We start from the raw sequence: 27,143 nt of genomic DNA, 5'->3' as shown, positions 1-27,143 counted from the left end.
CAAAATCAACTTAATTTTCTATAATTTGACTTAATTTCTGTCTCTATTTTATCACTGTGGGTGAAGAATCTCAGTCCCTTCGAGGGTCACCAACACTCCCATATCCTAGAGTGTTATGTCAAAGCAAGAGTTGGGGGAAGGAGAACAATGTACTTACTCTGGCTTTGCTCCAGTAGTCTGACAGTGAAATACACATTACCCAGTTGGTTTGGCTACTCCAGGTCCAGTGATTTCAACTATCCTGTGCCAAATGGAACACTTAATATTTTGGAGAAATTGTCCAGGGCTCCATCTTCCTAGACAAACCGTACACCTCTCTGTGGTGACTTGCTAGATCCCCTGTGATCTGCCAGAAGGCTGTCCTAGTCCCAAGACCCACCAACACTGCTCTCTTTTTTTCTCTTTGTTTTTCTCACTTTTTCACTTCCTCCCTTTCTCTATCCTCTATGTATCTCTACCTTCTGTTCTCTCTACAGTTCAAGGGATGTCTTTTTATTCTTGGGTGTCATAGATAGGAGCCTCCTACTGCCTTTGGCTTCCCTCAATATATATTGTTTATACCGGGAAACTTCTCCCTAATTGATGCATATAATTTCTGAAAATAAAAATTATAAAGACTTACAGGTCTTGTCCTGTTTTCTTCTCTGCCACATCTCACCCCCAAAATGAGCACAGAGCCCGCTAGCTTCTTGAATGGAGAGACAGGTAAAGATGGAAAACTTACGCTTAATATCAATACCACAACATTTACAATTGTATTTCTACTTCATCTCCTCACTCGTCCACATTCTCTCTACATTCCTATAGCATCATATGGTTCATAGCTTCCTGAATGAATGTGCTCATTTGTATTTCCTAATCTTTCAACAGTTGTGTTTATCCTCTGCTCAGAATGACTCTTCATTTGTGGACAGAAATGTGTGCATTATGATGAAAGAGGAGATAAGGGTGCCTCTGCCAATACCTTAATATTTGGGTGTATCACCCTTTTCCCAGATGGTGGAACTATTTGGCCATGGACCAATTAAGAAGTCCGTGTACACCTCTGGATTAAATGATAGTAAATATTAATTTTTTTCCAGATAAAAACAACATTTATCTATCCATACACATATATTTTTATATGTTCACATGTATGTATGCATATATGTATGAATACACATGCATATATGTATGTTTAAAAGTGGGAGTATTTTATTTAAACTGCACGAATCTGTTGACCATTTTTTGAAACCTGTAGTATTCATGAATACTACTTTGAATACTTCTATTTATTAAACATTCACCTCTAACATTTTATGTATTAAGCTGCCATCTTAGTGTTCTGTCACCAACTTTTTAGACATATCACAACTCATTACTCCCAAGTTACCTTATATTAAATACTTAATGAGTTTGGGGAGACTGATTATTCACTTGATAGTAATTGTGACCACATTAGTGTTATCAACAGAGCTTCCACAAACCAATACTTTCTGTGACTTACCTTTGAAAATGAATAAACACATGTTTTCTGAAGATGATGATTACTTTCAATATCATACAATGACATTTTCTGACTTTGCTCTTGAATTCTGAGGATGGAGCTCCCTATGTAGTTTAGAGCTCATCTATAGAAAACCCCTAGTTAAATCCCTTTGGAAAAGTGTTTTTAATGGTAAGGACTTAGATTATCCTCAATGCTTTTTTTAACCTCTATCTACTGTGTGTATCATTATATAAATTTTGTTTTCATGGTTATCAACCACAGGTAGGCCCTCAATACAGCTTAGGGATTCTTCTAGATTCATTGGTCTACTCCTCTAACTTTGCTCATGACATCTATTTTAAACTTTCAAGGTTATTAGTGATGTAATGTTGCTGAATTATATGATCACCTTCTGGTTCTTATCTTGACCTATCAGCCATTATCAGGCTACTTTGCCTTAAGATGTCCATTATCATTCTGAGAAGCAGCTCTTTCAGTAATAAGAGACTGACAAGTTAACCGGTTCCTGCCAATGATTCAATCAAGATTCCATGCAATGAAAGACATTTTTCTGTTTTTAAAAAGTTTTTATTTTAATTCCAGCACAATTGATATTAAGTGTTACATTAGTTTCAAGTGTACAATATAGTGATTCAACACTTCCACACATCACCCGGTGCTCATCACAACAGTGCACACTTTAATCCTCATCACCTATTTAACCCATCCCCCCATCCACCTCTCCTCTGGTATTCATCAGTTTGTTGTCTGTAGTTAAGAGTCTGTTTCTTGGTTTCTCCCTCTCTGTTTGTCTGTTTTGTTTCTTAAATTCCACGAGTGAAATCATATGGTATTGGTCCAAAAGACATTTTTCTTCATTAGGGTTCTACAGCCTTAAACTTGCCATTCTCCACCTCTTACTCTGTATTCCAAGCACACCAACTTCCTCATGTCTTGAATATTTGCAAATGCTACTCCTCTCTGTAATGTCCATTCCACATCCTTCGCTTTTAACATGCAGCTCAGTGATCTGGAAAGTCATCTCTATGCACCCACAGTTATTCTGCTTCCCTTGTCTGGGTCTCAGTCTTCCTCCATCCAAGCACTTCCTCTGTGACAGCAATTTTTAAATTCTTTTATTATCTGTTTATTTACTGGCTTTTCCATAAGATAGTTCTTTTGCAGAGTTTAGGAACTTTCAAAGGACAGCCATTCGATAAATGTTTGCCGAATAGACTAAAGAATGAATATCCATTTTCCCCCATGTTTTCTTTTTTCCTAACTTTTCAGATGTAAGTATTTTGAAACTTGAAAAGTGAAATTATTTTGAAAAAAATCAGTCTCATAACCATTATGTGCTAATATTTATAAAGACAGCTATAAAAATATATTTTTTGTTTTCAATTTTGAAACTATTTAATATTGTTGACAAAAACAAAATTGGTTTCCTAAATGTAAGTTAGAAAATTAATTAATATGTTGAATAAAACAGAAATCACGGCTCTGGGGGTAATTTAATGTTTAAAAATTTAAAAATAAGATGCACAATGTAAATTTTTGTTTTTCTAAAATTCACTAATTAAAAAAAATCTTGCTAGTATTCTACATTCACTGGAGAGCTGCAATATAATTTGTAAGGCAGGAACGTTTCAATACTAAGATTTGCTTATTAATTCCCTGAATAAGAACAGTTCTTAAAGGAAAAACAACTAAATTGCAGCCAGCATGAAGAAGTTGGATTTGGTGATGATTGCTATCTTTAAAGAGTGTGACCTTACGTTATTCTGTCATATGCCTAAAGGCATTGAAAGTACTCTAAATTAATTTTAGGGCTACACAAAAAATGTTTCCTTTAATCGCAGAATCCAAGAGCTGTATGCCCCTTGGTGCTCTGCTATCATGTTTTTAATCTTCATAACATGATTCTGTAATTTGTCCTATTTATGGAAAGAATTCTGCAAATTTTTCCTGAACTATTTTTTTTTTTAAAGTCTTGGCAGTAAAATGTACCTCTTATACCTCCTGCCAATACATCTCTGAAATAAGGAAAACAATGTTCCTTTGCATTGTATGTTCAATCAACTTGTCTTCTCCCAGTGTTTAAAGATGCCTTTAGGGTTGCCAATAACAGACAAACAGTGGTGCTCATATATCTTGAATATCTTTGTGTGTTTCCAAAGTGGCAGAAGCTTAAAGAGAGTTTAACTTGTGCCAAGCACTGAAATTTTCACAGTAACCCTTTATGTGTCATCAGTGACTTTATGCATAATGAAACTGAGTCTTAGAAAAGTTTAGTAATTTGCCTAAGGTCAGTCATATAGCAAGTAGCTGAAATATGATTTTAAAGAGCCAAACTTACAGAAAATGTGGTATGAACATGGATTATTACTATGTCTTTGCCTTCCTCCTACAAATTAAACAAAAATGACCAAAAGATTATTACAACTGGTAGAAAAATTATATGTCTTGAACACCATGCAGAAAATGAATTATTATACCACCTATGCCAAATAATTTCTAGATATGACGCAGAAAGGGCTAAAAATAAGCCATTGAGGACAAGCATTATCTCTTGTGGAGAAAGTGGTACTATATCCCTGAAAGCACAGAGAGGCAATGCTAAGAGCTTGGAAAATACTGGACTGTCTCCTGAGGCAGCAGATTACACCCTGCATAAAAGACATAGGGACTCAGTCCAAAAGAGGAAGCCAGCCTGATCAGAAGGCTAGTTATGGGAAACATCCTGTAGGTGCAGAAATTTTTCTAAAGGGAGAGAGGATTTAGTTAAGAGGGATTATATATCCACCATGAGATCAGTCATCACTTTAATTAAGCTAGTGGATCCCCTAAAAGAAAATTAGACAGATTGAAGAAAATTAGAAGACAAAATACTAACATAACAAGAATTATCTGTATTTGGTATCTCTATTTCTATTTCTTCCATTCTGTCTTGATCCTACTCCAACATGACTTTTCCCTCCATCTCTCCACTAAAATTTCTCTTGTCAGGATCACTAATGTTTTTAATGTTGATGAATCAAATAATCCTCTTCTGGTTCTCATATTACCTGACCTATTAGCAGCATTTGATCCAGCTGATCATCCCTTTCTTCCTACCACTTGTTTCCATCACAGTCTCTACAACTGGCCCCACATCCTCATGCTTAATGTTGTAGTGTCTATGGCTCAATGCTTGGTTCTCTTTGTCAAATATATTCTCTCTCAGTAATCTCACCTAGTCTCATGGCTTTAAATACTATCGAATCACTGATGATAATTCTCAAAAGTATGTCTCTAGCCTGATTTTCTATGGTGGACTCCATACACATGTCCAACTGCCTACTCAATCTATTTTCTTGGATATCTTGTAGGAATCTGTAGCATAAATATCCAAAGTGGGACTTTGGGACTTTTCCCACAAATCTACTCTACTTAAAAGTCTTACCCATTTCAGTTGATGGAATTCAACCTTTAAATTACTTGGGTGAAAACCTAATGTTCAATCTGTGAACAAATATTGGATTTTTTATTTGTACTTACATACTAATTATAGTAATATATAGGAACAGAAGCCAAAAGAATAGAGATGGAGATGAAGAGACATTTTATTCTCTATGTTAATAATTTTTGAATCATATGAATGGTATTACCTGTACAAAAGTTAGGTGTAAAATTTCAAAGTCTGAAATCAATATGGATATATTACTCATAAGGACAATGATAAATAAGATGTTACAATATTACCTCCCTGAGAAGAAATAAAAGTTGCATATTCCCAATCTTTTACAAGGGAGAATTAGAATTTTATTATCTGCATAATGATCCATAGAATAAAAACAACCACAATCTTTAGCTTTATCATTTGCTACCAAAAAAACAGTTTATATAGATGAATTACTTTTAAAAAAAATCAGTATTTATTAATCCATTTCTGTGAGTACTTATTGCTTCTTATGTCACCAGTCGATAGTATTTATATGCTCAACAGTCCATAAAATTTAGATGAGCAATAAAATGAGCAGCCCCAGATTTGTATTATTTGTATTATTTCTCTGTTCTTAAATTTTAAAACATGACAAACCACACTTTCATGTTTATATTTTAACTGTAATTTCTGCTTACAAAAAATGTTTTGGTTATACTTTGAAATGTACGATTGTAAGATTCCCCCTCCCCTGCTGCCAAAGAAGAGACTAATAAAATGCTGAGAATTAAAGATATTGAAAATAATTTCATAATTAATCCCATGATATAAGGAAGGCAGCTATGCTCACCACTATACCACCAACGCCCTCCCATGATATAAGGTAGGGAGAATTTAGAAGAAAAATATGGAGTCTATGGGTTTCCCTTTAATTGCAATTGAGTAATGATAGAGAAGCTATGAAGTTCTGCTTTCAGTTCCAATGTGTCAAGAGCTTAGAAGTCATTACTCCCATGAAAAACTGAAAATAAGCCACTTTTCTTGGACCCATTAGAGAAATAGGGTCCAGAGTAAGCCTTGAAATCTGGAGAGAAATAGTAATACAGAGAATCTCAACCAAGGTCAGCTTACATAGAGCAGAAGATATTATAGCCATAAAGGTGTTGGAGTAAAGAATTTTGACCAATTGTTGGAGGCTTAGTCTTGGTGAAAATGTGTGAGAGTGAGAAATTCCTGGAGGCCACAGTCAGATCCCCACACTTCCATGGGTATTGATGTGGGAAACAAAGGCAGAAGGAAATGGCAGATAAAATTAAATTTCCTTATAACCTGCAGCCCATTTGAAAACACTTGAGGTGTTGGGGGGGGAGGGGTGGTGCAGAGTAGAGCCTTTCTCCAGGAACTCCCTACTGTCTTAATGCTAATGCTTTACTTGAGAGAAAAACAACCTTGGCTTGTCGAGAGCTAGGCCATCAGTATCCTGTGAGTCTTCGTTAGCATATGAAAATCTCATTGGAAACTTCCCCTGGACTTTACCTCCCCCAACTCCATAGTGTATAACCAGTCTCTCCTCATGGTTTTAGGGCAGCTCTTCCTGTCCCCATGGTTTAATAAAATCCCCTTTTTGTACCAAACACATCTTCAAGAATTCTTTCTTGGTTGTTGGCTCTGGGCCCCACGAACCCCACTATCACCTCCAAAACCTCATCAATTATTACCTCTAGGAATCCTGATAGGTTCTCATAGTGAAGATCAGGGACAAATCCCCTCATATTTCTGGCAGCGGTGGGGGGAAAGTAACCATTTAGAAATATGTCCAAACTATGAAAAAGAACTTTTTCCCAAAGGAAACAACTTTACCAGAACCTTGTCTACCTGGGGAAAGGACAATTAGCTAAATCCAGCTCTGGCTCTTGTGTTCCCTAAACACAAGAGAGGAGAGGGGAGAGGGAGAGAAAAGGTAAGAAACATAATGTGAAGGTCACAGCCCAGGGACACAGGTCCACTAAAAGATTGAGATTTAATTCAGAAGATTATAGAATATTTCCCCTTCCCTCACCTAATGTCTTACCACTACATCAACAAGACTTCAGAATAATAGCAGATCATAGCTAAAAGAACTCTAAGACACAGATTTAAATTAAGGGTTTCTCAGAGGCACGCAAAGACAAAATGGTAGACAAAAATAAGGACATTGGAGGTTAGTGAAACCTATAGTGCTTATGATGTGATTTAATGTTGGGATCTGGGAGCAAATGGCCAAAAAAGAATTCTTTAACCTCCATGTATTTGTGGTTTTTCCATTTTTTTTTTTTCTTGTGATTGACTTCAAGTTTCATAGTGTTGTGGTCTGAAAATATCCATGGTATGATCTCAATCATTTTGTACTTGTTGAGGGCTGATTTGTGACATTTTCAGTGCAAAAAAGGTAGTTGTATAAAAACACAGGGACAGGATGTATGAGCAGAAAGGGCTGCATGGGCATTGTGAGGAGCTATTGATTATATAATTTTAAGCTGGGGTATGAAGGGCAGAGATGAAGTTTCCAAAAGGATTTTCATGTTAAAGAAGATTTACAGGATCCTGAAATTCTGGCTATTGTCAAGCTAAGGTTGCTTTCTGCCTTTGGCAAAGCATTAATGTTAAGATAGTTGGGAGTTCCTGGAGGAATGTCGTTCTCTCCCTTTCTCGAGTATTTATCAGTGGGTTTTAAGTTATAAAGAAACTTAATTTTATCTACATTTCCTTTTGCCTTTGTTCTCCACCTTCCTTATAGCAAACATTTTATATATATATATATATATATATAGCAAACATTAAACATAACCCAACTCTTAGTAAAATTAATATAAAACCTCATACCACAGCCTATTTATTTCAGTTCCTATTACTTAATACATCATTTCCAGGTTTTAGCAACAATTACAAAGTGTGCTGTTGGTGGTTAGTTTTATGTATCAAGTAGACTGGGCCAGGGGGTAGTCAGATGTTTTAGTCAAACATCCTTGTGTTGGTAAGGGTGTTTTGGATTACATTAACATTTGAATCGATAGACTGAGTTAGGCAGATTTCCTTCCCTAAGGTAAATGGGATTCATCCAATCAACTGAAGGCCTAACTAGAACAAAAAGTCTGCATAAGAGCATTCCTTCTGCCTGACTGCCTTAGAGCTAGGACATCAGTCTTTTCTTGCTTTTAGAGTCAACTGAATCTTCACCTCTTTCTGGGTCTTAAGGCTACTGGTTTTTAGGTTGTACACCATCAACTGTCCTGGTTCTCAGTCTTTTGGACTGGAAATAGAACTATACCATCAACTTTTTCATGTTTCCAGCTTGCTGACTGCAGATTTTGAAACTGGCCAGTCTCCAGTGAGTCAAATTGTTTTAATTGTGTGAGTCAAATTGTTTTAATAAATCTCTTAATAGATAGATAACGGAAGGAAGGAAGGAAAAAAAAAAAAACATCCTATTGATTATTTCTTTGGGGGAACTGTAGCAAACACATGCCCCAAAATGAAATGAAAACACAGTCTGGGGCACCTGGGTGGCTCAGTCAGTTAAGTGTCTGGCTTCAGCTCAGGTCATGATCTCACAGTTCACGAGTTCAAGCCCTACGCTGATAGCTCAGAGCCTGGAGCCTGCTTTGGGTTTTGTGTCTCCCTCTCTCTGCTCCCTCCCCTGCTTGTGCTCTCTCTTTTTTTCTCAAAAATAAATAAACATTTAAAAGAAAGAAAGAAAAAAACAGTCTGAATAGACAAAGCAAACATCAGAAACAGACTCGGATATGAAACAAATTTGGAATTATCAGACAGGAAACTTAAAATAAGTATGATTAATATGTTAAGAGTTATAATGGAAGAAGATAACATGCAAGAACATATGGGTAATATAGGCTGAGAGAAGGAAATTTAAAGAATAGAAAAGAAATTTTAGATATAAGAACGTAGAGGCAGAAATACCTTATTGGGTGCATCAGTAGACTTAACACAACTGAGGAAGGAATAAGTGAGCTTGATGATATGTCAGTAGAAACTCCCCAACCTGAAATGCAAAAAGAAAAATAATTTTTTAAAAAAGAGAATAGTCGATCTTTTACATGTAGTTGTTCACTTTTCCCAACCCATTTGTTGACAAGATTTCTTTTTGTCCATTGTACATTCTTGCCTCCTTCGTCATAGCTTAATTGACCATACAAGTGTCGGTCTGTTTCTGGACTCTCTATGCTGTTCTTGTGATCTAAGTGTCTGTTTTTATGCCAGCACCATACTGTTTTGATTACTACAGCTTTGTAGTATATCTTGAAATCTATTGTGACAACCCCAGCTTTGTTCTTTTCAAGATAACTTTGGCTACTTGAGGTATTTTTGTGGTTCCATATGCATTTTAGGATTATTTGATCTAGTTCTGTGAAAAATGCTATTGGTATTTTCATAAAGATTGCATTGGATCTGTAGATTGCTTTGGATAGTATGGACACTTTAACAATATTCTTTGACCTATGAGCATAGTATAAATTTCCATTTGTTTGTGTTATCTTCAATGTCTTTCATCAATGTCTTAATAGTTTTTAGAATATAGGTCTTTCACCTCCTTGGTTAAATTAATTTATATGTATTTTATTGTTATTGGTGTAATTGTAAATGGTATTGTTTTCTTAATTTCTCTTTCTTCTTCTTCATTATTAGTGTATAGAGTTGCAGTAGATTTCTGTATATTAATTTTGTAGACTGCAACTTTACAGAATTCATTTATTCTCATAGTTTTTTTGTGGAGTGAAGTTTTATATAAAAAGTATTATGTCATCAGGAAAGAGTGAGAGCTTTACTTCTTCCTCATCAGTTAGATGCCTTTTATTTCTTTTTCTTGTCTGATTTTTATAGGTAGGACTTCCAATATTATGTTGAATAAAAGTGGTGAGAGTGGACATCTTTGTCTCATTCTTAATCTTACAAGAAAAGCTTTCAGTTTTTCACCATTGAGTATAATGTTAACTTGTTTTGTTTTGTTTTTTAATATATTGCCTTTATTATGTTGAATTATGTTCCCTCTAAACCCACTTGGTTGAGAATTAACTGAACCACTTTTTTATACTGTACACAAAGATAAACTCAAAATAGGTTAACTAGCAAAGTGTGAGACCTGAAACCATAAAATTCCTAGAAGAAAACATAGGCAGTAATCTCTTGGACAGCAGCCTTAGCAACATGGATATGGGTCCTCAAGTAAAAGAAACCAAAGCAAAACTAAACTATCAGGACTACACCAAAATAAAAAGCTTTTGCACAGCAAAGGAAACTGTCAAAAAAACAAAGGCAACATACTGAATGGGAGAAGATATTTGCCAATGATTTATCTGATAAAGGGGTAATTATCCAAAATATGTAAAAATGTATACAACTCAATGCCAAAAAAGCAAGCTGATTTAAAAAAGAGCAGAGGACCTGTATAGACATTTTTCCAAAGAAGACATAGAGATGGCCAACAAACTCCTGAAAAGATGTTCAACATCACTAATCAGCAGGGTATGTAAATCAAATCATAATGAGATATCACCTCAAACTGGTCAGAAAAAGTAGGATCAGAAAGACAAGAAACAAGTATTGGTGAGAATATGGAGAAAAGAGGACACTTGTGAACTGTTGGTGGGAATATAAATTGGTACAGCCACTGTGGAGTTTCCTTAAAAAATTAAAAATAGAAATACCATATGACCCAGCAATTCTATTGTGTGTTTAATCAAAAAAAATGAAAACACTAATTAAAAAAAGATACATGAAACTCTGTTTATTACAGCATTATTTTCAATAGCCAAGATATAGAAGCAACCCAAGTATCCATCCATAGATGAATGGATAAGAAGATGTAGTGTGTGTGTGTGTGTGTGTGTGTGTGTGTGTGTGTGTATCTCCATGTTGTAACAAAATGGATGGATCTAGAGAGTATTATGCTAAGTGAAATAAATCAGAGAAAGACAAGTACCACATAATTTCATTTATATGTGGAATCTAAACAACAAATGAACAAACAAAAACAAAGAAACCCTCCCTCCCCGTCCCCAGACTCTTAAATATAGAGTAAAAACTGGTGGTTGCCAGAGTGGAGGTGTTTGTGGCAGGTGGGCTAAATAGATAAGGGCGATTAAGAGGTGCAAACTTATATTTATAAAATAAATAAGACGAAGATGAAAATTACAGCATAGAGAATATAGTCAACAACATTTTAATAACTTAGTATGGTGACAGTGACTATACTTATTGTGGTGAGCATTGTGTAATGTATAGAATTGTCAAATAAATATGTTGTATACCTGAAACTAGTACAACACTGTATATCAATTATACTTTAAATGTTTTTAATGTTTATGTTTGAGAAAGAGAAAGATGAGACAGAGAGACAGAGAGAGAGAAAGGGAGAAAGAATGTGTGTACAAGCCAAGGATAGGCAGAGAGGGAGACAGAATCCGAAGCAGACTCCAGGCTCTGAGCTGTCAGCACAGAGCCCAATGTGGGGCTCAAATTCATGAACTGTGAGATCATGACCTAAGCCAATGTTGGACGCTTCACTGAATGAGCCACCCAGGTGCCCCTCAATTATACTTTAATAACAGATTTTTAAAAACTGAAAAAACTCACATGAAGAGAAAAGGATAATCTGAATATGTCTATATCTATGAAAGAAATTGAGCCAATAATTAAAAACCTTCCTAAATAGAATGCACCAAGATCATATGGTCTAAGTGGTGAATTCTGCTGAACATTGTGGAAGAAATGATACCAATTTCTCAAAATCTTTCTCGGAAAACACAAACAAGGAACACTTGCTAACTCATTATGTTAGGTTAGCATTGCCATAATACCAAAATAGATAAATACATAACAAGAAAGGAAAACTACAGACCAATATCTCTGATGAATATAGATGCAAAAATTGTTAACAAAATTTAGGAAAAATGAATAAAAAGTGTATAAAAAAGTTATAAGCTACACTCAAGTGAGATTTATTCCAGCTAGGCAGGGCTGGTTCAGCATTCAAAGAATCAATCAATAAAATCCATAAAATAAAGGATAAAGAAGAAAAATCAACAATCATATCAATTGACATAGAAAATGCACTTGGTAAAATCCAGCATACATTTAAGATAAAACCTCTCAACACACTAGGAATGAAGGGGAACTTCCTCAAGGTCACAAAGAATATTGACGAAATACCTGTAGCTAACATCATACTTCACGATGAGGAACTGGATGCTTTCCCCCCCAGATCACAAGACAAGAAAGCCCCCTCGCACCATGCCTTTTAAACATCCTACCCAGAGTCTCAGCTGGTACAATAAGCAAGACAAGGAAATAAAAGGTACACAGATTGAAAAATAAGAAAAACACTGTCTTTTCTCACAAATGACATGATTATACATGTAGACAATTGGAATAAAATCAACACATGCAGAAAGAAAAAAATTCCTGGAACTAATAATCCATTATTAAAAGGTCATAGGATACTAAATTTGTATATAAACTCAATTGCTTTCCTACGCATCAGCAACGAACAAGTGGAATTTGAAATTAAAATCACAATTACCAGTTATATTAACACCAAAAAATGAAATAATTAGGTATAAATCTAAAACGATATGACCAGGATCTATATCCAGACAGCTACAAAACTCTGCAAAGAAATCAGAGGTGTGACTTAGTGTAATGTGACCATACACTATTCCTCAGACTTGCTTCAATGGATTGTATCATTTTAGAATCCACTCATTTATAAATCTTTTGTAGAAAAGCATCATCTTACAGTGGAAATAAAACTCTTTTAAAATTATCCTTTTGTTACTTCAAAGTCTTAGGCTCTTCTAACATAGTACACAACTATTAGTGGGGCAGGTTTGGTGACAGGAAATAACATGTGCTAACATTTTATAGATAAGACTGAGGGCAGATATGGGAGCTATAGACTGGAGATCCTTATGAGTCATGAATATATCCTACAACTTTTAAGAGTCTTGACTGATCATTTAGATAATCTTTTGAGTGATAGGTTGGTACATAGATCATGGCCTGATTTTATACTTCATCTTTTCTCTTTCTTCCAAGTCTCATTTTGTACACATTGTAAAGTGGGACAGGAGATACTTGCCTTGTGGAGCTTTGTGAGAATCAGAGATGATGTACATACGTTGCCTAGCCCTTAGTGAGTGCTTCATTAAGGATGACTTAAGAGTAACAATAAGTAACAATAGGTCCTGATTATTACAAAGACATTGAGGGTTGTGATGAGAATAGGGAGTGGGATCCATATGGTAGAGTAGGAAGGACTATGGGAAAAATTCTGATAGATCTGTCTAGAGATGTTTCTATTTTCAGCTTACAGAACAGTCTAAAAACAGCTGAGGAATTAAACTCTAGCTTTATTTACAGAAGATAGGAATAACGACCACTCATACTCTTTTAGAATTCTTCTATTTTGTAATTTTACATTTATCTACATCCCCCTGGTGGCAAAATATAACAACATATAAGAACTTATAACAAAAAATAAATGTTTATGGGATATATATAGCAGAGCAGCTATTGTTTGATGAACTGACTGAGAACATTAAAGACAGGGTGAAGAGGGGCTCCTGGGTGGCTCAGTCAGTAAAACTTTGACTTTGATTTTGACTCATTTATGATCTCATGGTTCGTGGGATTGAGCCCTGTGTCTGGCTCTGCGCTGATGGCTCAGAGCCTGCTTGGGATTCTGTCTTCTTCTCTCCCTACCCTTCCCTTGCTTGCACATGCATGGTCTCTCTTTCTCTCTCTCTCTTTCTGTCTCTCAAAATAAACATTCTTTGAAAAAGAAACAGGGTGAAGAGCAGACATTGATTAACTCTGTTGAAGCTAGTTATGAATACACAGCAGATGGTTGAAGGTAGTCCTCCCCAGATGCTCACACAAGAGAACCTAGCTGAGCAAGGGGTTGATAAAGTCCATCTGGGAGTTGGAGGCAGGATCTGTGTTACCATCAGCTGAGTCTTGCCAATAAAAGCTTCAATAACTAGTATTTATTGAACATTTTATTAAATTCTATCCCTCTAGCACACATCTATAGGGATTCTCTAGTTGAATTTCTAGAACAACTCCATGATGTAAATTCTTTTACCATCATTTTATAGATATAGAAACTGAGCTTTAAGGAAGCTTAGTAATTTGACTTGATCACAAAACTTATAGCATGAGATGGAGCAAGGACTTGAAGCCAGGATTGTCTGACTTCAGTCTCAAACTCTTACCCACAACACTTTATTGTTGCTTAAGATAATAGCTCCCAAAATCACAGAATAAATTCATTTCAAGAATAATAATAGTTCTGGGGTGCATGGGTGGCACAGTCAGTTGAGCGTCTGACTTTGGCTTAGGTCATGATCTCACCACTCGTGGGTTCAAGCCCCAGTTGGGCTTTGCACTGACAGCATGGAGCCTGCTTCAGATTTTCTGTCTCCATCTCTCTGCCTCTCCCCTGCTCACACTCTGTATTTCTGTCTCTCTCAAAAATAAACACTAAAAAAATAATAACAGCTTCTCTCTGTTGAGCATTTAATGTATCTCAACTATTGCTCTGCTCATATCATTTCATTTAATTCTCACTAGAACCCTATGAGGTTTTCATCTAAGTTTTATTTTTTACCATTTTACAAAGAAACACACTGAGGCTTATAGAAATTAGATTATTTGCCCAAGGACATAGGTTCATACAAGAGTAGAGACTGGAATCCAGTTCTGACTCCCAAATTCATGTTTTTTAGACTGCAAAAATCAATGGCATTAAAATCAGACAAGAAGGACATCACTGGCTTTTGTAGAAGATCTTTGCTATACCAACTATACAATAATATAAAAATCATGACTACAAGATAGCATGGTCCTACAGGACCTGCCTTATTACTTTATGGTCACACTTTATAATTCTTCAACAAATATTTATTGAGCTGCTCCTATGCACCATACTCAACATTATGCATATAATTGATCAGATTAATGTCGTGATGGCTCCAATTCAAAGCCTGGTTCTTTTCTTCATGGTACTTTTCCTTCATGTGGCTATATTTTTGTCAGGGTTGTTTTCTCTTCTAATATAGCTTAACACTGCCCTTGCAGCTAAAGAAACATTTCTCATTATGATTTGGGCTCTAAAATGACAGCAGGCACGACATTGTTTTGTTTCCCAGGTGAGGAATGAGAATGTTCACAACACTACAGAGGGAACAAAAATCCTCTTTCTGGCCAAAAAACCCTCACATCCAACTTTCTCTTCAGTTTCTGAACACAGCAGCTTCTCCAAATTTAACTGAAGCAGAGGATATTGTCAGAATGAAAACAGTATTAAAATAGTCTGTTGAGTACCAGGTCGAATTTGCTATTATAAGTTAAAGCAAAGAGAACACGATGCTGTGTTGTTTATAAGATGGAGGTAATTTCCTAGGGTTATTTATAAATCATTAGCAGAGCTTGTCTGTGGTTGTCAGGATAGACCTCCACAGATAGGGACTCACTGTTAGAATGTAATTATTACAGCCAGGAGAATGTGGGAGCAAGAGAATTTCGTTTGATAGATAAAGCTATTAAAATAAAATTTTATGTGTTTCACTGATTATTAAAACATTACTGGATGACTGTAAAAGGCTAGAGAAACTCAGAAAAGTATAAAGAGGAAGTGTGGATTGCCTATACCCTTGACTCCCAGAGACAACTACTCAGCATTTTTAGTCTTTTTAGATCGTATATAATTTCACATAGTTGAAGTCTAAGTACAAACAGTGTTTTAATTTCATATCCAATTATGAGCATCTCAGCAGTCTTTCACAGCCATCATTTACTTTGAATCGATGTCTTATAATTTTGTTGCTGTTCCCTGGTGGTAAATCATTTAAAGAAATACAACTCTAGGGGCCCCTAGTTGGCTCAGTCAGTTAAACGTCTGACTTCGGCTCAGGTCATGATTTCAAGGTTTGTGAATTTAAGCCTCACATGGGGCTCAACACTGAGGGGCTCGATACTGACAGTGAGGAGAAGCTCATTTGGGATTCTCTCTCTCTCTCTCTCTCTCTCTCTGCCCCTTCTCTGCTTGTGCTCTCTTTCTCACAAAATAAATAAATAAACTTAACAAAAAAAAAAAGAAATCCAACTCAAATGTGTTTATCTCAAAACCGTTTATAGCATAAAAACCTGAATTTAATAATTTATAATAAGCAATATAATTATTTTTTCAGTAATATTAATATTTTCAACCAATTGGTAAACTATATCCTCCTGAGGAGAACCAGCCATTGTTCTGATTAAAATGATCATTGTGTTCCTTTAATATGAATGCTCAGCCACATTTACCTTCAGATGGTCTATGATGGTCAGATCTATACATGTGTAAAATATGTGTGCTATATACATATGTGTGTTTTTATAAGTTGGATGAGGATCTTTAGGGAAAAATTGAATTTGCAATTTTATCCTTTCTGTATTTTTTTTAAATGACATTTAGGTCTGTGAGATTAATTCACACTGAGCTTCTTGTTGGAGAACCCAAGTTTAAACATTTAGCAATAGATGAAAATAAAGCTTTTTCTTCCTTCTTATAGTAGATATATTGTGGTTTCCTATCCCTCCCCTCCCCTCCACCAAAAAAGGAAAGAAAAAAGATATAATAGCATAGAATCCTTACTTATAGCCATTAGGAAAATTGGAGAAAACCCCTAAGAAATACCTCTATTTTATTTTATGCCTCTATTCTTATTTTATGCCTATTTTAGTTCTTATTTGTAGTTTCTTGAAAAGAAATATAATCCATGATGATGTAGTTTGAAATTTTCAAACATGAGAAGCAAAATAAGTATGCTTTAGATAAAACATTAAAGAAAATTAGTATGGTATCAATTTAGCTAACTTTGTACTTGCTGAAAATATCAAAAGCAAGTCATTTATGAATTGATAAATTAAGCATATTTAGGTTTATTTGAAAGTATGTATGTATAATGGAAAGGCTCCACTTTGCCTACATATCCGTTCAGTTGGGAAAATACCAGTTGGATTTACTTGAGGGCTAATAATCCAAGAAAAGAGTAGGAGGCTTGAACAGTATTTATATGTCAACCACAAAGGACTATATTTTTCTTTTTTAGTACAGTGTGCCTTATGTGACAAACTCTTACCCTTTCAAGCTCTCTGTGGCATAATTTTTCCAGTTATAAACATGTTCTTATTATTTTTTATACATATTTCCCATGTCACATAAAGTACTACCAAAATATCACAACTATAGAGAGAGTCATTATATAAACTGAACTCCCCTTCAAATTTCCTTCTGTTCCTCTCTAGATGAGAGTCCATGCTAAAATTGTGCACAACACTCCTGTAGCCCCTGTCATAACGTCTTGCATGTTAAAAAAAAAAAAGTTTTCTCCTGGTGAGCATTTTTGGCTCTTATCCCTTCCATGAAAGTGATAAGCTGGTGATGTCAAGATCATCACTGTTGATTAAAAGGCAGCTATTGGTGAGGAATGCATTCAATTTTCATTTTGTAATATATTCAGATCTTTGTGGCTATTCTATCCTATTTCCCACATATTATACTTTTGATATACAATTTAATTATAAATTTAATATTCTGAGAAATAGAGCTTTAAGTAAATTAATATGTCAGTAGACCAAGCAGTGCATTTATAAAGGAAAAAAGATAACAATGCAGTGCATTAAATCATTCAAGAAATAATACTGTTTTCTCCCTCACTTCAGGTAATTGAGGATGTAGTTAAACAGGAGTACCTAACAGAAGATCTCTTCATTCATATAGAGATTGGAGTACAGACAATTGTGTCCTCTCAGAGTAGGGACAATTTTGTCCTTCACTTTTATATGGAGACATAATGGATCTCAGCTACTTACAGCAAAATGTCATGATAATTAGATAGAAAATACAATGATTACAAGGAAATTTGCTAAATGGAATTCAAAATTTTTCTGCTATAAAGTTTTAAAGCACCCAGAGTATGTGTTAATTTTAAAATGACAATTAGAAGGAATAAAAGGATAGAAAGAAAAATATATTTTAATTTCCCTATGAAATATGTTATATATATTTGAATATAAAATGTATATATTTAATTATATATAATTACATCATGATCAAATTCAAAAGTTGAACATTGACCTGGAGAAATTAATGGCAATTTACATACCAAATGGTTGATATTTGGTGACAGTTTACTTGACATTTCCTCTGGATTTCTAATAAGTATCTTCAATTTAACATACATGAAACTGCAACTCTTGATTTAAAACAAAAACAAAAACAAAAAACTTCTCAGCCCTTACATTTTTCCATTCCCAATTAATGGTGCCTTTATATATACAGCAGTAACTCAGACCCTGTTACAAATATAATAAACAACATCACTGAAGGGGTAAAAGGAAAAGGTGCTGAACTAGGTAACTTTAGAATTCAGTGGAGACTTTAAGACCAAAGACTAAAGGAACTATACACAGCAATTTAATTGATAAAGTTGTTTCTCCAGCAGTATAGGATAACAATTCTGAAACCTCTATGTAAAATATATGCTAGAATTGATCAGTTAAGTTTCTCACTGCTGGAGTGGGAGCTTACTAATAAGCAAGAGGAAATGGCTAAAATTATCCCCATAGTCATGGATTAGTGACAGTGTAGAACGTTATATATAGGTCAGTATAGATACAGATAGGTATATATAGAAATATTTATAGATATATGTATATATATGGGCTGGGAACATGTATATCCTTGTTCTGCAGAGAAGGCCTTGATATGATGATATAACTCAGTAAGTGAGCACATCTAGCTCTTGGTATCTAATACCATTCTCCAGCCTTTCTTATGATTAGATCGTGATTATGGGTTTTGGGAGGAAGCCACAGAGGTAAAGTGTCATTTTCATCCCATTCTATAAAGGGATGAACTTATTGGTAAAATGGAAGATATAGGGCTACAGCAGAGAATATATAAGACTGGAGAAACTTATAGTGACAGAAAGTAAGATAGTGTTCAAAAACAAACACAAAATCCAGACTGAACCAAAACAAAACAAAACCAAAAAAGCCCCACAATGAAAGAAGTATATCAAAGGGAAAAAGAGTCAATTGAAAGCACTCCAAATGGCCAAACCTGGAAAAAAATTAATAACACAGTGTTGTATTATAACTCAAAGTTTAAATGTGCATATGTCCATACTAATATAAATATGTACTTATTGAAGAACTAAATGGGGAATAATAAATCTCCCATGTCGAAGAATTCTAAATAATATTGAATGAGGTGGGCATGATTCCCGATTTTGTAAGTGTGGCTTGCAGTTAGTGACTTCCAAAGAGTATAGCATGGAAGTGGCAGGTGGTGGAAGGGATGGGGAGAGTTACTTTACATTGGAGGAATCTGACAATCACTACCTCAGTTAAGTGATTAAAATTAACATCAACAGTGAAAGTCACGTTGATAGGGTGTGATGTGATTGGCACTTCTCCTCTGTGGTCTTCTACTCCAAACCCCTAACCATGTTGAAAGCATGAGAACGTCAGTCAAATCCTATTTGAGGAACATTCTTCAAAATGTCTGAGCTGTGTATCCTTCACATCTGTCAAGGTCATAAAAAGCAAGAAAAATCCAAGAAAGTGGCACAGCCAAGAGACAGGACACCTAAACATAGTGACTAAATGTAACACAATATTCTGGATGGGTTTCTGTAACTAACAAAAGGGTGTTACATTAAAGAGTAAGGAAATTTACATAAAATATGACTTTAACTAGTACTAATGTACCAATATAAGCTCATTAGTAGTGACAAATGTACCATATTTATTATGTTAATTACATTGTAATTAATGTAAGATTTTTTATAGTATTTTTTTCATTAATATATGAAATTTATTGTCAAATTGGTTTCCATACAACACCCAGTGCTCATCCCAAAAGGTGCCCTCCTCAATACCCATCACCCACCCTCCCCTCCCTCCCACCCCCCATCAACCCTCAGTTTATTCTCAGTTTTTAACAGTCTCTTATGCTTTGGCTCTCTCCCACTCTAACCTCTTTTTTTTTTTTCCTTCCCCTCCCCCATGGGTATCTGTTAAGTTTCTCAGGATCCACATAAGAGTGAAACCATATGGTATCTGTCTTTCTCTGTATGGCTTATTTCACTTAGCATCACACTCTCCAGTTCCATCCACGTTGCTACAAAAGGCCATATTTCATTCTTTCTCATTGCCATGTAGTATTCCATTGTGTATATAAACCACAATTTCTTTATCCATTCATCAGTTGATGGACACTTAGGCTCTTTCCATAATTTGGCTATTGTTGAGAGTGCTCCTATAAACATTGGGGTACAAGTGCCCCTATGCATCAGTACTCCTGTATCCCTTGGGTAAATTCCTAGCAGTGCTATTGCTGGGTCATAGGGTAGGTCTATTTTTAATTTTCTGAGGAACCTCCACACTGCTTTCCAGAGCGGCTGCACCAATTTGCATTCCCACCAACAGTGCAAGAGGGTTCCCGTTTCTCCACATCCTCTCCAGCATCTATAGTCTCCTGATTTGTTCATTTTGGCCACTCTGACTGGCGTGAGGTGATATCTGAGTGTGGTTTTGATTTGTATTTCCCTGATAAGGAGCGACGTTTTGCATCTTTTCATGTGCCTGTTGGCCATCCGGATGTCTTCTTTAGAGAAGTGTCTATTCATGTTTTCTGCCCATTTCTTCACTGGGTTATTTGTTTTTCGGGTGTGGAGTTTGGTGAGCTCTTTATAGATTTTGGATACTAGCCCTTTGTCCGATATGTCATTTGCAAATATCTTTTCCCATTCCGTTGGTTGCCTTTTAGTTTTGTTGGTTGTTTCCTTTGCTCTGCAGAGGTTTTTATCTTCATAAGGTCCCAGTAATTCACTTTTGCTTTTAATTCCCTTGCCTTTGGGGATGTGTCGAGTAAGAGATTGCTACGGCTGAGGTCAGAAAGGTCTTTTCCTGCTTTCTCCTCTAGGGTTTTGATGGTTTCCTGTCTCACATTCAGGTCCTTTATCCATTTTGAGTTTATTTTTGTGAATGGTGTGAGAAAGTGGTCTAGTTTCAACCTTCTGCATGTTGCTGTCCAGTTCTCCCAGCACATTTGTTAAAGAGACTGTCTTTTTTCCATTGGATGTTCTTTCCTGCTTTGTCAAAGATGAGTTGGCCATACGTTTGTGCGTCTAGTTCTGGGGTTTCTATTCTATTCCATTGGTCTATGTACCTGTTTTTATGCCAATACCATGCTGTCTTGATGATTACAGCTTTGTAGTAGAGGCTAAAGTCTGGGATTGTGATGACTCCTGCTTTGGTCTTCTTCTTCAAAATTACTTTGGCTATTCGGGGCCTTTTGTGGTTCCATATGAATTTTAGAATTGCTTGTTCTAGTTTCGAGAAGAATGCTGGTGCAATTTTGATTGGGATTGCATTGAATGTGTAGATAGCTTTGGGTAGTATTGACATTTTGACAATATTTATTCTTCCAATCCATGAGCAGGGAATGTCTTTCCATTTCTTTATATCTTCTTCAATTTCCTTCATAAGCTTTCTATAGTTTTCAGCATACAGATCTTTTACATCTTTGGTTAGATTTATTCCTAGGTATTTTATGCTTCTTGGTGCAATTGTGAATGGGATCAGTTTCTTTATTTGTCTTTCTGTTGCTTCATTGTTAGTGTATAAGAATGCAACTGATTTGTGTACATTGATTTTGTATCTTGCAACTTTGCTGAATTCTTGTATCAGTTCTAGCAGACATTTGGTGGAGTCTATCGGATTTTCCATGTATAATATCATGTGATCTGCAAAAAGCGAAAGCTTGACTTCATCTTTGCCAATTTTGATGCCTTTGATTTCCTTTTTTTGTCTGATTGCTGATGCTAGAACTTCCAACACTATGTTAAACAACAGCGGTGAGAGTGGGCATCCCTGTTGTGTTCCTTATCTCAGGGAAAAAGCTCTCAGTTTTTCCCCATTGAGGATGATGTTAGCTGTGGGCTTTTCATAAATGGCTTTTATGATCTTTAAGTATGTTCCTTCTATCCCGACTCTCTCGAGGGTTTTTATTAAGAAAGGGTGCTGGATTTTGTCAAAGGCCTTTTCTGCATCGATTGACAGGATCATATGGTTCTTCTCTTTTTTTTTTTTTGTTAATGTGATGTATCACGTTGATCGATTTGCGAATGTTGAACCAGCCCTGCATCCCAGGAATGAATCCCACTTGATCATGGTGAATAATTCTTTTTATATGCCATTGAATTCGATTTGCTAGTATCTTATTGAGAATTTTTGCATCCATATTCATCAGGGATATTGGCCTGTAGTTCTCTTTTTTTACTGGGTCTCTGTCTGGTTTAGGAATCAAAGTAATACTGACTTCATAGAATGAGTCTGGAAGTTTTCCTTCCCTTTCTATTTCTTGGAATAGCTTGAGAAGGATAGGTATTATCTCTGCTTTAAACGTCTGGTAGAACTCCCCTGGGAAGCCATCTGGTCCTGGACTCTTATTTGTTGGGAGATTTTTGATAACCGATTCAATTTCTTCGCTGGTTATGGGTCTGTTCAAGCTTTCTATTTCCTCCTGATTGAGTTTTGGAAGAGTGTGGGTGTTTAGGAATTTGTCCATTTCTTCCAGGTTGTCCAATTTGTTGGCATATAATTTTTCATAGTATTCCCTGATAATTGTTTGTATCTCTGAGGGATTGGTTGTAATCATTCCATTTTCATTCATGATTTTATCTATTTGGGTCATCTCCCTTTTCTTTTTGAGAAGCCTGGCTAGAGGTTTGTCAATTTTGTTTATTTTTTCAAAAAACCAACTCTTGGTTTCGTTGATCTGCTCTACAGTTTTTTTAGATTCTATATTGTTTATTTCTGCTCTGATCTTTATTATTTCTCTTCTTCTGCTGGGTTTAGGCTGCCTTTGCTGTTCTGCTTCTATTTCCTTTAGGTGTGCTGTTAGATTTTGGATTTGGGATTTTTCTTGTTTCTGGAGATAGGCCTGGATTGCAATGTATTTTCCTCTCAGGCCTGCCTTTGCTGCATCCCAAAGCGTTTGGATTGTTGTATTTTCATTTTCGTTTGTTTCCATATATTTTTTAATTTCTTCTCTAATTGCCTGGTTGACCCACTCATTCGTTAGTAGGGTGTTCTTTAACCTCCATGCTTTTGGAGGTTTTCCAGACTTTTTCTTGTGGTTGATTTCAAGCTTCATAGCATTGTGGTGTGAAAGTATGCATGGTATAATTTCAATTCTTGTAAACTTATGAAGGGCTGTTTTGTGACCCAGTATATGATCTATCTTGGAGAATGTTCCATGTGCACTCGAGAAGAAAGTATATTCTGTTGCTTTGGGATGCAGAGTTCTAAATATATCTGTCAAGTCCATCTGATCCAATGTATCCTTCAGGGCCCTTGTTTCTTTATTGACCGTGTGTCTAGATGATCTATCCATTTCTGTAAGTGGAGTGTTAAAGTCCCCTGCAATGACCACATTCTTATCAATAAGGTTGCTTATGTTTATGAGTAATTGTTTTATATATTTGGGGGCTCCTGTATTTGGCGCATAGACATTTATAATTGTTAGCTCTTCCTGATGGATAGACCCTGTAATTATTATATAATGCCCTTCTTCATCTCTTGTTACAGTCTTTAATTTAAAGTCTAGTTTGTCTTATATAAGTATGGCTACTCCAGCTTTCTTTTGGCTTCCAGTAGCATGATAAATAGTTCCATCCCCTCACTCTCAATCTAAAGGTGTCCTCAGATCTAAAATGAGTCTCTTGTAGACAGCAAATAGATGGGTCTTGTTTTTTATCCATTCTGATACCCTATGTCTTTTGGTTGGCACATTTAATCCATTTACATTCAGTGTTATTATAGAAAGATACGGGTTTAGAGTCATTGTGATATCTGTATGTTTTATGCTTGTAGCGATGTCTCTGGTACTTTGTCTCACAGGATCCCCCTTAGGATCTCTTGTAGGGCTGGTTTAGTGGTGACGAATTCCTTCAGTTTTTGTTTGTTTGGGAAGACCTTTATCTCTCCTTCTATTCTAAATGACAAACTTGCTGGATAAAGGATTCTCGGCTGCATATTTTTTCTGTTTAGCACACTGAAGATATCGTGCCAATCCTTTCTGGCCTGCCAAGTTTCAAAAGAGAGATCAGTCACGAGTCTTATAGGTCTCCCTTTATATGTGAAGGCACGTTTATCCCTTGCTGCTTTCACAATTTTCTCTTTATCCTTGTATTTTGCCAGTTTCACTATGATATGTCGTCCAGAAGATCGATTCAAGTTACGTCTGAAGTGAGTTCTCTGTGCCTCTTGGATTTCAATGCCTTTTTCCTTCCCCAGGTCAGGGAAGTTCTCAGCTATAATTTCTTCAAGTACCCCTTCAGCACCTTTCTCTCTCTCTTCCTCCTCTGGGATACCAATTATGCGTATATTATTTTTTTTTAGTGTATCACTTAGTTCTCTAATTTTCCCCTCATACTCCTGGATTTTTTTTATCTCTCTTTCTCTCAGCTTCCTCTTTTTCCATAACTTTATCTTCTAGTTCACCTATTCTCTCCTCTGCCTCTTCAATCTGAGCCGTCGTCAGTTCCATTTTGTTTTGCATTTCATTTAAAGCGCTTTTCAGCTCCTCGTGACTGTTCCTTAGTCCCTTGATCTCTGTAGCAAGAGATTCTCTGCTGTCCTCTATACTATTTTCAAGCCCAGCGATTAATTTTATGACTATTATTCTAAATTCACTTTCTGTTATATTGTTTAAATCCTTTTTGATCAGTTCATTAGCTGTTGTTATTTCCTGGAGATTCTTCTGAGGGGAATTCTTCCGTTTGGTCATTTTGGATAGTCCCTGGAGTGGTGAGGACCTGCAGGGCACTTCCCCTGTGCTGTGGTGTATAACTGGAGTTGGTTGGTGGGGCTGCAGTCTGACCTGATGTCTGCCCCCAGCCCACAGCTGGGGCCACAGTCAGACTGGTGTGTGCCTTCTCTTCCCCTCTCCTAGGGGCGGGATTCACTGTGGGGTGGCGTGGCCCATCTGGGCTACTTGCACACTGCCAGGCTTGTGGTGCTGGGGATCTGGCGTATTAGCTGGGGTGGGTAGGCAAGGTGCACGGGGGCAGGAGGGGCAGGCTTAGCTTGCTTCTCCTTAGGTGATCCACTTCAGGAGGGGCCCTGTGGCAGCGAGGGAGTCAGATCCGCTGCCAGAGTTTTGGCTCCGCAGGAGCACAGAGTTGGGTGTTTGCTGGGAGCGAGCAAGTTCCCGGGCAGGAACTGGTTCCCTTTGGGATTTTGGCTGGGGGATGGGCGGGGGAGATGGCGCTGGTGAGCGCCTTTGTTCCCCAACAAACTGAGCTCTGTCGTCCGGGGGCTCAGCAGCTCTCCCTGCCTTTGTCTTCCAGCCTTCCTGCTTTCCGAGCAGAGCTGTTAACTTATGACCTCCCAGATGCTAAGTTGCGCTTGCTGTCGGAACACAGTCCGCCCGGCCCCTCCGCTTGTGCCAGCCAGACTCAGGGGCTCCGCTTGGCTGGCAAGCCGCCCCTCCACCCCGGCTCCCTCCCGCCAGTCCTTGGAGCGCGCACCGCCTCGCCGCCCTTCCTACCCTCTTCCGTGGGCCTCTCGTCTGTGCTTGGCTCCGGAGACTCTGTTCTGCTAATCCTCTGGCGGTTTCCTGGGTTATTTAGGCAGGTGTAGGTGGAATCTAAGTGATCAGCAGGACGTGCGGTGAGCCCAGCGTCCTCCTACGCTGCCATCTTCCCTCTCTCCCCAATTAATGTAAGATTTTAAGAATAGGGGAAACTGGGTATGAGGTACCATTTTGCAATTATTCTGTGAACCTAAAATATCCTATAATGAAGAGTTTATTTAGAAAAATACATTTAGGGGTGCCTGGGTGGCTCAGTTGGTGAAGCGATCCAACTCTTGATTTCAGCTCAGGTCATGATCTCATGGTTCAGTTCATGGGTTCGAGCCCCATGCACTGTAGTGCAGAGCCTGCTTGGGATTCTCTGTCTCCCTCTCTGCTGTCCTCTCTCTCTCTCTCTCTCTCTCTCTCTCACTCTGTCTCCCTCCCTGCCTCCCTCTCAAAAATAAACTTAAAAAAATTTTTTAAATACATTTAGTGAAATAAACCATATATATAAAAGGATATATACCATATAGATTCATTTGTGTTAAAGTCCAGGAAACATTCTATTCTTTAGTGATAGAGAGTAAGTATATTAACAATTGCCTAGAGCCAAGGATGGAGATTGGAGATTGACTCAAGTTGACATGAAGGAATATTTTGGGGTGATAAAAACATTCTAGGGGCGCCTGGGTGGCGCAGTCGGTTGAGCGTCCGACTTCAGCCAGGTCAGGATCTCACGGTCCGTGAGTTCGAGCCCTGTGTCAGGCTCTGGACTGATGGCTCGGAGCCTGGAGCCTGTTTCCGATTCTGTGTCTCCCTCTCTCTCTGCCCCTCCCCGTTCATGCTCTGTCTCTCTCTGTCCCAAAAATAAATAAAAAACGTAAAAAAACAAAAAAAAAAAACAAAAAAAAAAACAAACAAAAAAAAACATTCTATATATTATTGTCACATGAGTGTGTATATGCATTTATGAATAGGAAAACTCATCAAACTCTAAAATATGTGCATTTTGTTGTATGTATATCATTCCTCACTAAAGTAAATTTTTAAATGTTTATTCATTTTGAGAGAGGGAGAGAGAGAGAAAGAGAGAGAGAATGAGCAGGGGTGGGGCAGAGAGAGTGGGAGACAGGTCACAATCTGAGCCAAAATCAAGAGTCAGACACTTAACCAACTAAGCTACCCAGGCACCCCCCTTTTTTTAAATGTTTATTTATAAAGTAAATTTTTAAAAGAAGAAGGAATTCCTTTCTAAATATGGGTACTATAAGCATACTTGTACTCCTGGGAGGAAGGAATCTAATATGTAGAATTGAGAAGGTTTCTTTTTTTTATGTTTATATAAATATTTTTGAGAGAGAGAGAGAGAGAGGGAGACTGAGGATCCCAAGCAGGCTCTGAGCTGCCAGCACAGAGCCCAATGTGGGGTTCGAATCCATGAACCATGAGATTATGATTTGCGCTTAAGTCAGACACTTAACTGAGCCATCCAGGTGCCCCTAGAATTGAGAAGATATATTATTTAGTCCACCATAAATCTATATCTAGATTATGTTAGAAAA

General features: G+C 36.8%; 1 long non-coding RNA gene across 1 annotated transcript in view; it reads left to right on the top strand.

The window, feature by feature from the left end:
* The window catches only part of LOC122238674, a 271,665-nt gene that overhangs the window by 113,941 nt on the left and 130,581 nt on the right, over nt 1-27,143 (top strand). The window lies entirely within an intron of this gene.

This window comes from Panthera tigris, chromosome B2, assembly GCF_018350195.1.
Source record: "Panthera tigris isolate Pti1 chromosome B2, P.tigris_Pti1_mat1.1, whole genome shotgun sequence".
NCBI classification, from domain to species: Eukaryota; Metazoa; Chordata; class Mammalia; order Carnivora; family Felidae; genus Panthera; species Panthera tigris.
This window is presented reverse-complemented; position numbering and strand designations above follow the sequence as displayed.